We start from the raw sequence: 14,339 nt of genomic DNA on the forward strand, positions 1-14,339 counted from the left end.
TGCAGGGTAGGAAAATTAATAAGGATCAAATTGTATGGCATCGCACATTTAACTTCATCCTGTGTGGAAGAAGTTTTTTATCTCCTCAAATACTACAATGCAAGGTCTGGAAAGCCCCAGACTTGCATTGCTATTTGCACCTGGGGGACACTTACATGTGATGTCCAGGTGTAATATCTTATGCCGAGTTGCCGGCCTGTGGGATCACTGTGGGGGGGAAACAGTCTCTAAATTGCACAGAACGATTGAGATTCTGGGATGCTGGTAAAATAAAAACTGCCTATGCTGGTAATAACAAGTATTGTGTGGCGGCTGAAGAGGACCACTTCTGGTATGGACCCAGGGAATATTTTTTTAATTGGACCATGTTCTGTTTCACACCTACATTTCCTGTGGTAACAAATGGAAAGATTTTTATATTTTATACCAGTTTTTTATAATGTAATTAAAATACAGGCAAAGTTAAAATTATGGAAGAATGCTTTAAAGGCAGAACAATCTTATAATGAGAAATTACACATTAGTGGACTATATTATAGGAGGTGACTTTGGAACCCCTGGTTCATACTTTAAGCCTAGTACTAATGGTGGATCAAATTATTACAACTACTGTGGTCTTGGGAATATGTTGCTGGACAGTGAACTTGAAAAAGAAAGCAGAGAAAGCATTTGTTTCATTTTGCATCATATTCCTGCCTAATATAAAAAGAAAAACAAAAGCAGTGGAACGTAGGCCTGGCTCGATGTGAGTAATTGGACATGGGTGAGGCCTCATTTCTTGGGAGACAGGATTAGGAAGGTAAATGGATCAGCAGGCTAGAAACAGAATGTCTGTACTAGCTAAGATAAGGGGAACACCAGTGGACAAAATAACAATGGAGAAGATAGGCCTGCAACATAAAATGAGGTAAAGAATAAGTCATACATGGACAAAGTGTGCAGTATAGGGATTGGTTCCTACAAACTGACCAAGCCAATCCCAAAGAGTGTGGTACAATGTATACTAAGTGCAATGTCATGTGTAAATGTATATAAGGGAAGAGATATGCGGTGTAACTTTGGATGTGTGGTATGCGCTATACCCACTCCTTACCCTTGACTCTCATCATCCCAGCATAGCTTTTCTGTATGCCAAATAAAGGAACCTAAGTGATGAGACCCGGAGTCCAACTGAGTTCTTGGGGAACCAAGTAGAAGACATCTCGGGGAACCCCAACTCATGGTTGCTCTGTGACCACTTTCTCCATTTGTGCCAGTTGGATGAAAAGCAGCTGCACAAACATCTCAGATAGTAACCCCAGTACAGAGGGCCTTCCCTGCCAGGTACAGGCATGTTTTAGGGTATGGATGATTTAGTTGTGGATTGGTCCTGCTTTGAGGACCTCCTGAGGTCCCTTCCAACCCTGATATTCTATGATTCTATGTGAGAAGTAAGTATGTCAGGAGTGGCAAGAGATATGGCTGAGGCAGGCCTTTATCCCAGCTGCTGCAAGGTCCATAGAAGCCTGGGGCAGTCCATAACCAGCTTTGGGCTGGGTGGGGGAAACACTCCCAGCAGTCCCAGGATCAGGAAGGTGCAGGTGGCCTTTCTTCATTTCTGTGCCAGGTTCCGCACTGACAGAGGGATGAATTCCATCCCTAAGGAGGAAACGGTGGTAAGCAAACAAGGGTACCTGGGGTGAAGACGAATTGCTCTCTTTCTCCAAGGAATAAACAATTGCACTGTATCATTAATAGTAAATGGGGAATGAAGTGCCTTTTTAATATAGAATAAATAGTTTACTTACCAGGAACTTTGTATTAAGGGCTGTTTAAGGGCCAACCTACCCTGGCAAAAATGTCTGCTACTGCCTGGCACACACTTTTAGCCCTGGTGTTGCTTAGAGCTACTGCTTCCGGCCACCGGGTGGCAAAAGCCATGAGAGTCAGCATGTACTGCTTTCCTCCGGGTGTCTTTTTCAGAAAAGGACCCAGAATATCCAAAGTTACTCACTGAAATGGAACTTCAATGATGGGGAGTGGCTGGAGTGGGGCTTTGACCTGGTCTTGGGGTTTTTCCACTTTTTGGCATACCTCACAAGACCGGACATAAGTAGAAACATCCTTGCCCATTCCCCCCAGTGGAATGACTTCCCCAAACAGTCTTTGGTCCTGTTCACTGCTGTTTATTTCTCTCTTCCCATCTCTGCTGAAGCAAACTCTTCTTGGCCCAGGAAGAAAAGTCTTAATCCTAACTCTAGCTCAGGGAACAATAAGGTGGAGAATTGCCCTGCACAGAGAGATATGAAGGTTAATTTTTTCCTCTTTCGGAGAGACCCAAGGCAAGGTCCCTGCACCACACTTCTAAAAACATCCGTCGAAACACAGCTGTCATATGCTCAGCTAGCTGCACGCTCTGGAAACATTTCTGAATACTAGACAGAAATAAATCCATTCACCTTTCATGTTTAACAACTTTTTCTTCCCATGTTTGCTGTTCACTAAAGTTATTGGGCCTAATTTTACACTTGGTTAGATGAGCAGCTCGTAGACTCAGACTTTAAGGCCAGAAGGGACCGTCCTGATCCTCTAGTCTGATCTCCTGCACATCGCAGGCCACAGAATCTCACCCACCCATAACCTCTGGCTGAGTTACTTAAGTCCTCAAATCTTGATTTAACGGCTTCAGGTTGCAGAGGATCCACCATTTATTCATTCATACCAGCAAGTGACCATGCCCTACGCTGCAGAAGAAGGGGAAAAAAAACAGTGTCTCTGCCAGTCTGACCTGGTGGAAAATTCCTTCCTGATCCCAAATATGGCAAACAGTTAGACCTTGAGCATATGGGCAAGACTTACTAGCCAGACCATCTCTAGCTGTTGGAGATATTTGCTAATAACTGATGTGGATTGGCCATATGCCATTGTAGGCAATCTCATCATATAATCCACATATAATTTATCAAGCTCAGTCTTGAAGCCAGTTAGGGTCCCCCCCGTCCCCCCCCTTGGAAGGCTGTTCCAGAACTTCACTCCTCTGATGATTAGAAACCTTCATCTAATTTCAGGCCTAAACTTGTTGATGGCCAGTTTACATCCATTTGTTCTTGTGCCAACGTTGGTGCTTAACCTCTCCCTGCCTGGTATTTATCCCTCTGATATATTCATAGAGAGCAATCATAGCTCCCCTCAGCCTTCGTTTTGTTAAGCTAAACAACCCAAGCTCCTTAAGTCTCCTTTCGTCAAGTAGGTTCTCCATTCCATTCCTCTGATCATCCTAGTAGATCTTCTCTGCACTTGCTCCAGTTTGAATTAAACTTTCTTAAATAAGGGAGACCAGAACTGTCCACAGTATTCCTGATGAGGTCTTACCAGTGCCTTGTACAAGAGTAGTAACACTTCCCTCTCTCTAAAGGAAATAGCTCACCTAAGTCATCCTAGGATTGAATTAGCCTTTTTCACGACTGCGTCACATGGGTGGCTCATAGGCATCCTGTGATCAACCCATACAATCAGTTCTTTCTCTTCCTCTCTCATTTCCAACTGATGAGTCCCCAGCTTATAGCAAAAATTCTTGCTATTAGTCCCCTAAATGCATGACCTGGCACTTTGCACTATTAAATTTCATCCCATTTCTATTGCTCCTGTTTTCAAGGTCATCTAAATCTTCCTGTATGATATTGCAGTCCTTCTCCATATTGACAGTACGTCACAACTTTGTTATTGACACATTTTTATTAAAACACTTCCACTTTTTGTGCCAAGTTCAGTTATGAAAATGTTAAATAAGATGGGTCCTAAGACTGATCCTTGAAGAACTCCACTAGTAACCTCTCTCAAGCCTGACAGTTCCCCTTTCTGCGTAACTTTGTAGTCTCCCTTTTAACCAGTTCCTTATCTACCATTTGATTCTCATATTAATCCCCATTTTCTCCAGTTTAACTAATAATTTCCCATTTGAACTTTATTAAATGCTTTACTGAAATCCAGGGAGATAATATCTACTGCATTTCCTTTTGTCTAGAAAATCAGTTCTCTTTTTAAAGAAAGAGATAAGGTTGGTCTGGCATGATCTACCTTTAGTAAACCCACATTGTATTTTATCCCAATTACCATTTCCTTCTATATCTTTAATTACTCCCTCTTTCAAAATTTATTCTAAGACCTTGCATACAACTGAGGTCAAACTAACAGGCCTGTAGTTTCCCAGATCACCTTTTTTTCCTTTCTTAAATACAGGTACTATATTTACAATTCTCCAATCTTAGTGTATGATCCCCAAGTTTACAGAATCATTAAAAAATTCTTGCTATTGGGCTTAAAATTGTAAACATTTTTATATTCAATATACAATTTTATACTCTTGGATGGAGACCATCATGGCCCCCCAATTTGGCCCCATTAGGGTTTTTGAGTTTGGCTTCCACCTTAGATGTGGTAATTTCTACTTCCACATCCTTGTTCACCTTAGATATCCTGCCATAGCCCCCAGGCTCCTCATTACCCTTATTAAAAACTGAGGCAAAGTATTCATTTAGGTGTTAGTCCATACCTAGATTATCTTTTTATTTTCCACTCCATCCTCAGTGCTTAGCAGTCTCCCTTCCTCTTTCCTTGTTTTCTTTTAATTTATATGGCTAAAGAATCTTTTGCTATTTGTTTTAATTTCCTCTGCAAGGTCCAAATCTTCTTGGCTTTTGGCAGTTCTCACTTTTTCTATATGCTTTCTGACTGCCAAGAGGTAGCTTTCCTTGCTGATCCATCCTGTCCATTCCTTGTAGGCTTTCTGCTTTCTCTTAATAACCTGCTTGAGATGCTTGTTCGTTCTGTTTGGTCTGCAACCTTTCCCTACAATTTTCCCCCTTACTTGGAGTGCAGATTGCAGATGGTTTCTGCAACTTTGACTTAAAGTAATTCCAAGCCTCATCCACCTTCAGATCCTTGAGTTCTTCAGTCTAGTCCACTTCCTTAACTAATTCACTTACTTTTTAAAAGCGGTTCCTACTGTTCACAGTGCACGGAGAATATAAAATATGGCGTGTGTACACTTCATATGGACAGGGGTGTCATTTTCCTGCACAACACTACACTAAGGAAAAATAATCTTTCAAAACACATGGCATGGGTTTCCTTTTACATTTAGGGAAAGCCCATTTCCCCTGTTCCCTTCCCCCCAACCTGCTTTCCTGATGTCAGTTTCAGGTGGCTTGACAGTCCAATTTCCTTTTGTAATGTTATTTAAGCTTCAAATTGTCCCCAGACATTCGGCTATCTCCCTCTCTAGTTGCTAACCTCAGACTTATTTCTGGTTCACTGACCCACAAACCAATGTCTTCTCCCAGAGGCAGCACTCACTGAATACACTAGTTTGCTTTCGACAACAAAAAGGGAGGAAATAACAGAAGTCAGAAGAGCCAGGCTCTGTTCCTGGTTTATTTATAAACTTTCTGGTAATTAATTGTCAAAATTTTGACAAGGGTGTTATATGCAGCATCTGAAGGCTGTCTAACACAAGCCTTTTTGAGGGTAAATCTCCAATTACTAATGGTAGCAACACTGGGAATTTAAGGCTGCTTTTCAGGAGTGGCACTTGCCTCTTTCCGGTGGGGGGAAGGAGGCGGAGGTGGGTTAGACAGAAAACTGGGGGGGCTGCACCCTTCCTTGCCACCAGGCCCCACCCCTATGCAGGGCCCCACCATGGATAATCCTCAGTTAAGTGCTGACCCTGCCTCCTCCACCCCCAAGGCCCTGCCCCCTGGCCAGACTGGAAGCTGGAGCCGGGCAGTGCAGGGTGACTTCTGCGCTGGCTGGTACCATGGTGTGTGTGGCTGTGGCGCTTTCCCATCTCCTGCTGCTGCTGCTTGGAGCCCTGTGGCTGTAGCTGCTCTCAGTTCCCTGTTGCCCTTAGACTGCTTGCCCCTTGTAAGAGCCACCCGGTCAGGGGGACCCGACTCCAGGGCTGGCAGAGCCTGTGGGGAGCACTGACAATGGAGGGTAGGGTTCAGGAGCCCGGGCTGCAGCAGGTCAGTCCAGGTCACTGTGGGGAACCCCGAACCCTCCACCCTCTCTGGACAGCGTGCCACGGCAGGTGGAGACACGGGCACCCCAGCCTCCTGCCCATTGCTTACTTCTGTGCTGCTGGTGACGGCACTGCCTTCAGAGCTGGGTGGCCACAGAGCAGTGGCTGCTGGCCGGGAGCCCAGCTATAAAGGCAGTGCCGCCGTGCTGCCAGCAGCAGCGGAGAAGTATTTGCATATGATTTGACCTTTGCACTGGGAGGGATGGCTGGGGGGAGAGGGGGTTAAGGCTATAGCCCCCACAACCACCCCCCATAGCACCACCCATGCTGCTTTTGTTTTAACCAACCCGTTGTCCTGGTCATAGCAGATCTAGATGACACACCAGCAGCCACCAGAGGCCGTTCTCTGCTGGTGCTCCAAGAGTGGAAGAGTTCTTAACATAAAACAAACAACTGCCCACCCCACCGCCCAGAAATCAATGGGTGTTAGACACCTAAATACCTTTGAGGATCTGGGCCTAAGAGCTAGTTCCTCCACCACTGAAAACAATCAGGATTTTGCCTTTATCTTGAACAGATGCAGGATTTGGCCCTAGCTTGGCACACAGGCTAGCGTTTTTCCATTATAAGACCAAATTGCAGTTTACTATTAGATATGCATGTATGTACTATTTTGTAAAGACCAAACCAAATCAAAATCGAACTTTGCTAACATGGTATGTCTCATTTCCTCACTGGATACTATGCTTGTGCCATGTTTACTTATCAGAAATGGGTCCCTATTGCAAAATTTAAAACCAGATCTGATTTGGACCCCTCCCATCTGAGGAATGTTTGGATTCATGATTATTTTGGTGTGGCAGCTATAAAATTTTGGTATCAGAATACAAAAAAAGGCTGTGCCTTTCTCTTCACGCTCAGAACTTGAAAAGGCAGGAAAAAATAGCTCAAATTAAAAAAAAAAAAAGTATGTATTTTTGAGCACAGAAAGCTCCAGTCCCCTAAAGGAGTTTGAGAAAGTTATGAATGACTGAAAGTGAGAAACATAATGATGTGGAAAAGGCATGTCCAAGTTGATAGTATAGTAGCTCCTAGAGTCCCTGCCCAAGATCAGGGCTCCCATTGTGCTAGGTGGCATTCACACACACACACACACACACACACACACACACACACACACTAAAATAAGGTCCCTGCCCCAAAGAATGTACAATCTAAACAGATAAAAAGAGACGAAGGAAATGTTCTATTTTAGAGATGAGGAACTGAGGCACAAAGAGGGTTAAGTGCCTTGCTCAAGGTCACAGAGGAAGTATGTGGCAAAGACTTGAGAACTGATCCCAGAACTCCTCAGTTCAAGTCCAGTGCCTTAACCATCCTTCCTCCCACCTTAATGATCACTGCCACCAAACACAAATTTCCGATGTCTATTATCTGTTCCCCATGGGCAGAGCCTTGTGCCTAGGCAGAGCTTTATTGACTTCAATAAAAATTGTGTGGAAAGTCACTAGTGTTAGATTTTGTCTACTCAGTTTTTCCTGGAAGATTTTGGACTCTAGCCTGTAGAACTAGTAGAATTGCAAGGTTTTACGCAAGTAAAACATTAATGAGAGAGGGAGTTATTTTTACTAAAAATGTGTTGTGGTTTGTTAACTTATTTAACTCTGATGCCCTACAAACAGTTGTGAGAAAAGTTCTTTTGTTAGAGATTCAGCACTTGTCTTTTCAATGTCAGGCTGTGATCTCCCAATCCAGGTGTCAGAGTCCACCAAAAGGAGTCCTGCAGCAAATTAGTGAAGACAAGAGTTGACATTCCTAATGCTTCTTTGGTGTCACAGTGGTCCAAGGACCTCTTGATGCCAACTGGCAAAGGGCACAGGAGTACATAGGTGTACAGACATCCCAGGGGTTCATCAAGAGGGGTCAGGTAAGGAAGCCAAATGACTGTGTCATGCTGGTCATCATAATCACTGTGAGATGTATGTATGGAAAATCTGTGAGGAGTTATGTATAGATACTACAGATTATGTTCTCTAGGTCTGTAGCTAAAAGTGGGTCAGTCAAAGGTAGTATGTCTTTAGACAAACTGCTCCAAATTGGGGGAGGGGACACATCTCCAGAGCGGACCATTGTGTATTGTGTGTAATACAATAGAAGTCTATTAGCATACTACGTCAAATGCTAATGAAGAGCTGTCTGAGACTTCAGAAGAAAATTGACAGGAAGAGGTAAAAAGCAGGAAGGGGGAAACCCTATTTTCAGGTGACCATCAAAGGGCAGTTCTGATACATGCAGAGAGACAGGGTGGCATCCTTCCAGCTGTGAAGACAAGATGTCAGCAGTCTTGATCTCATGAAAGGGGGAGTGAGATCGGCCCAACCTGGCTGAAAATGCTGGGCAAATGACTTGGGGTAAGCTGGCTTGTAGGAGACAGGTGAATGTGCTGTCAGTTAAGTTTAGGCTCTAGAAAGCATGTTGTGATTTTGTTTTCTATGTAACAATTTGTGTCCAATATTCTTTCTTTCTATCACATGAATCTCTGTTCTTTGATAATAACCTTATTCTTGTATACGTATGCATATATCTCTCAGATTCACTAATCCCAAAGGAATAGTACACACCAGTTTGCAAGCTTCAACTCTCTGAATCACAGATGCTGTGTGTTCAATAGAGTGGCGATCCCGAGATTGACAGAATTTTAACTTTGCCCTTTTGTTCAGATGGTCTGGGCTCCACTGGATCCTCATGTCAAGGGTCAGGTGAGATTAAGAGAAAGTGTGCATTACCAGGAAACTCAATGGAGGTGATAGGAAGAGGCACTCCTTTCTTTAAAGGGCAGAGAAGAAACGAGAGAGAATCTCTTCCCTCTCAACAAACAGAAGGGGAGTGCATGGGATATGACATGGGTTTATTTAATTTCATTTTTGGTGGTTATTTTTAACAATTTTTCAGTTCTATGCACTTGTGCAAAAAATCAGAGGGGTTGGGGCTCTTCGTATAGACTGTAAGGAGTGGTGTAGACTGTAATAAGTAATCTCCTTGTAATGTTCCTTAGCGCACTTTAATGTAGTACTGTTTCAAACTGGTGTGCACCAGCAGGGTCTGCACAGATCAATTAATGTGCAACATGTTAGTGTGCTTTAGAAATCACATCTCTGTAATCTACATTATTGCTCTTTGTAGACAAGGCCTGAGATACAAGTAACCATTCTTGTGTTTTCTGGATAAACACTGATTTTTTTTAATGGGGGTGTTATTAGTGTTTATAGGTTAAAATCAAAAGCCCTAGATATGAACCTACCATGCTCTGATGGGCTTCCAGCTCTAGTGCTCTTCAGTGGCAGCTGTAAAGTCAGTTAAATTTGTGCTGAGGTGTCACACTGAACCAGAGGTGAAAGTAAGCCAGTATGGTCCGGTACAGCGTACCGGTAAGAGAGTAGCCGCCGGTACCCTCAACCTGACTTGGTAGTGAACAGATTGCCTCTGCTCTTGCTGACCATCTTGTCATGGTTTGACATTTTAATGTAATGCTAATAGGCTTTTTCAGCACATCCCAATGACTAGCAGAAGCAGAAAACAAGGTATACAATCTTTAAATACCCCCCCCCCCCAAAAGAGAACAGTTTGGGGAACAAACATTGCAGCAGCTTCTCAAACAAGATTCAAGGAGTGGACAGCACATGGGACAAGAGACATACTGATTTATCTGCTGAATTTGATTTTGAACACCATGCTGCAGCCACGTTAGCTCCATTTTCATAGCTTTGTCCCCTGCAATCAGCCATCTCTAGACTGTCTTTTTTGGCTTCTCTAAAATAATCTCTGTAATACCCTCCCCGTTTTGGTGTGTGATGTGGCAAAGCTTCTCCCTATCTTTGAAGATACACTGCCACACCCATTCTCCTTTAAGAAGGTTTGTTTTTTTGTTTTAACAAAAAAACAAATTGTCCCTGAGCCCATCCTCTGTCTTAGGGTTTCACAGCCTCCGCTCCCCGGGATCTCTGGTGATCCTGCTTCTTGCAGTTGCCGAGTCCCAGCCAGCACTACTCCCTTTCTGGAACATAAGCATCAGAGCTGTGCTCCTGGGCACCAAGCCCCTTGCTTCAGAGACCCACTACAGGAGTTAGTTCTATGCCTCTGTGTCTCCTTTCTTCAGACAGAACCTGCCCCAATCACTCCTCCCCTTGCTGCCCTCTGACAGGTCTGTTAGCCCCATATTTAGCCCTGCCTGCTTTAATTGGCTCAACTGCACAGGCCCTGACTTTCCAATGTGCCAGGGGGTGCTTGACCCCGGCTCTGCTCCAGGCAGGGCCAGATTAACCTTTTGTGGGCCCTGCACCAAAATATTTGTGGGCCCCCCCATAGGGGCAATGGAGCATGGTGCAGGAGAGTCGGTCCCCAGAGCGAGGGGCCAGCCAGGGGCAATGGGGCGGGGCATGGCATGGCAGGGCAGCTCCGCTCCGCCCAGCCTAGTGTGAGGGCACTATTTATAAACCGGCAGTTGCCAGACGCACAATGGCCCACCCGGCTCTATGCTGCCAGCATGCCCCTTTCCCTTGGGGGTGGGCCCATGTCATGCCACACAGCCCCCCTGCTCAACACCAGAACACCCCCCCCATTCCCTATGGCCAGAGCCCCCCCAAACCCTGACACAAATGCACAGCGCCCTGCAAACCACAACTGTTCAGCACCCCACACAGAACCCCCACTCCCTAGTGCCCCAACACACAGAGATCTTCCCTGCCCCTTCACAGCTCAGCACCCACCCCAGACCCTCCAGAGACTCACTTCCCTACACCCTGCCTCCTAGCCCCACGCACCAGCCCTGCTGGGAAGTAACTGTGTCTGCAAGCAGAGCTGCCATTGCAGCCTGGGCTGGTCCCGGCGTGGGGAATCGGCCAGGCCGGGGCCTGCCCCGCCCAGGCTCCCTCAGGACCCACTTGGTCGGAGGGGCCCAGCTGAGCCCCGCACACTGTCCTCCCCCCCCCCCCAACTGGCTGAGACTGGCCAGGCTTCTGCACCAGTCCCAGGCAACTCAACTCTGGGGAGACAGGTGGGGCCCCACAGATGGTGGGAAGCAGAGACTGCCTGGAGATGGAGGTGCATTGGGGTTCGGCCAGGAGGCAGAGAAAAGCCGGCAGGTGGGGTCAGGGGGTGGAGAGGAGCCCTTGGTGGGCTGGCTGAGAGGAGCAAGTGGTGGGCAGGGTGGGTCTCAGGGCACAGTGCAAGCAGAGCAGGCTGGGGCCCCTTCTGAGCCTGGGCCTGGTGCCATTGTAAACCTGGCACTGGCCCCACCCACACTCTGCCCCTTCCCCTGCTCCGCCCCTTCAATCCACCTCTTCCCATGCCATTCCGCCTCCTCCATGAGTGTGCCATGCCCTCCCTCCTCCTCCCTTCCCCCCCCAGAACCTCCTGCATGCTGTGAAACAGCTGATCGTGGCGGGCTTGAGGCATGGGGAGAGAGGAAAGGGAGAAGTGCTGATCAGTGGGGCCTGCCGGCAGGTGGGAGTCACTAGGGGAAAAGGGGAGCTGAAGGGGGGTTGCCGGTGGCTGCTCAGCACCCACCACTTGGCGCCTATGCTCAATTGGGCCTACCTGCTCTGACAAAGGGGAGCTGTGCCAATGTGAATATCAATAAAATCTACAAAGCTCTCAAAAACCTTTCCATCTTTTGAAACCTCAATCATACTTTGACACCTGAGACATTTTGTTCCAGTCAAGAGAGGTCTGGAGTGCACTCAAACACAATGCAGAAATATTTAGCTTTCCTAACCTGGTCAAAAATAGTCCACTGTACTTTTCTTGTAATCCTACTGATAAATTCACTTTGAATTCAGGTTGATAAGTATGTCACCTTTATGGTATCAGCCCTAATAGCTTCCACATGATCTCACAACATAGTATCATACCTTGCAAGCAATTCAAGTAACTCCGCCCCCCGCAAAAAAAATCACCATTACAAGGGCTGTCTAGTTTCTTGTTTGAACCTCTCACTTAAGTATAGCAAAATATCCAGGAGATGATACAAAATATTGTACCACAGTATCTGACAGCAGGTTTGCATACCTTTGTCAATTGTAGAATCCTTTCCAGATGTTCTTCAAGTTCCATCCAGTAAGCAACTGCCTCCCCCATGTTCCTTCAAATGTTTGTGTTGCCATTCTTACTAGCTAAACTAGAAAAAGTTTGTGAACCCGGCATTATGACTTGCAAAGGAAGAGGAGGAATTTGGCTGGAAAAGCAAATAAGCAAAACAGAACCAAGAGGCAAACTGTTGATCCACATGGGTAGATCAACTCGTGCTAGCTCATCTTGAGCTAGTGCGCTAAAAATATCAATGTGGACATTGTGGCACTGGCTTGGACTACCTGCCCAAGTCCAGTACCGTCCAGCCCCCTTGGTCTGAGCTCAGGTGGCTAACCCGAGCCATCACTAGTGCTGCAATGTCCAGTGTTAGTTTCAGTCTGCTAGCTTGAGCTGAGCTAGTGTGAGTCTGCCTAGCTGTGCTTTGAATCACACCTTCCAACTGCAGTGTAGACAGACATATCTTAAAGGAGGCCTGACAATACCATTTGGAGCACTAAACAGGGCCATGAATACAACCAACATTGCTGGCATAACTCCCCATTAGGGAATTAAATTTACATTTACATTAGGGAGTAAATTTACATTTCAATTTACATTACATTAAATTTACATTACATTAGGGAGTAAATTTACATTGCTGGCATAACTCCCCATGAGGGAGTAAATTTACATTTACTTCAGTGTAAATTGTTATGATAGGAGAATCTCCCCCCCCCCCCCGTGTATGTTTGCCCCCCCCCCCGAGAATGTAGGCACTGTGTGTGAATATTTGTATTAAGCTGTATACTCCGTTGTAATTGACTCACTGTATATTATTTTACTAAAATACATTCTTTGTGTTTTTTAAACTTTGTATGTTCTCTGTGTTAAATATTTGCACAGTGCATACATGATCACACAGAGTATACATGAATACTCATACAGTGTGTAGAGTAACACACAGAGTACAAAATTACACATTATATGTATGTATAGGTTAGCTCGGAGAATGTGTTGGTTTAAAGCAAAATGAGAATGTAGAGTAAAATAACAAACACAAATATTCACACAGTCCTTACTAATAAATTAACCACAGAAAGGGTTGATTCTTCTCCTGGGTTACACTACCACTACTTGCTTTCCACTGTTTGTGTGTAAATCTATGCCCTGGATGGGTGACTTTATACGCTCTGTGTGAATATTAATATATACCCTGTGTTGTGATCGTTTATGCACTGTGTGTGAACATTTACATTAATTTGGAACTTCTATGTGTCTGTGCGCATATACATTCTGTCTCTTGTGAATTCTGTGCATGGCTGTTTCAAGCAGAAAGGAAGGATGATGCAATGATTGGGGCACCAGTTTGGGATTCTTGGGTTCAATTCCCTGCTGTGCCACAGACTTCCTGTGTGACCTTGGGCAAGTCACTTAGTCTCCCTGTACCCCACTTCCCCATCTGTAAAGCAGGGGTAATAGTACTTACCTACCTCACAGAGATGTTGTAAGGATAAATACATTAACAAGATTGTGAGGTGCTCAAAAACTATGGTAATAGGTGCAAATAAGTACTTAAGCCAACTAAACACATCTGAGCCCCCTGCATATCCCCTCAATTGGGTTGCCCTGTATAATTATTTGTCCCACTCCTGCTTATAACTGAAATTGGATACTATTGTTTCATTTATTTTATAAAAGTACATACAACTTCTATTAATGAGGATAGGTTGACTGGGGGTACAAAGAAAGCTGACTGAGGTGGAGGGATTGGTTAGCTGTAAGGAATGAGAGGACATGAAAATAAAGAAGCAGTCACCTGCTGAAAGGACCCCACAGAAGATCCAAGTTGGGGACAGAAGAAGTGATAAGGAGAAGAAGGGGGCCCTGGAGGAAGACCTAGTCAGAGGCAATATGAAGTTGCCCAAAGGGGGCTGATGGTCCTGCTCAGTGCAAGGGTCTGGACTTGATGACCTTTCAAGGTCCTTTTCAGTCCTACATTTCTATGATGAAGCCCTTAATTGAAAGTAGCATGAAGTGGCTAGGAGGGCAGGGGCTTAGATGAACCCACAGAAAGGAACAGCATAAGTGGACAGGAGGATGACCTCAATTGGGGCAGCTGGTGAGGCAACTGGTAGCCAGCAGGGGAAGCATAGTTGGCCCCTCTCCTGCCCACCAACTCAAATGTAAAATATCTTCCTTCCCCACCACCACTTGCTGCCATGTGTCTCATTCAGCTGTCAGGAGATTTCCTCAGTGCCATGCCAGATAGTTTTAA

The sequence above is a fragment of the Chelonia mydas genome, chromosome 2 (assembly GCF_015237465.2).
Source record: "Chelonia mydas isolate rCheMyd1 chromosome 2, rCheMyd1.pri.v2, whole genome shotgun sequence".
Lineage (NCBI taxonomy): Eukaryota > Metazoa > Chordata > Testudines > Cheloniidae > Chelonia > Chelonia mydas.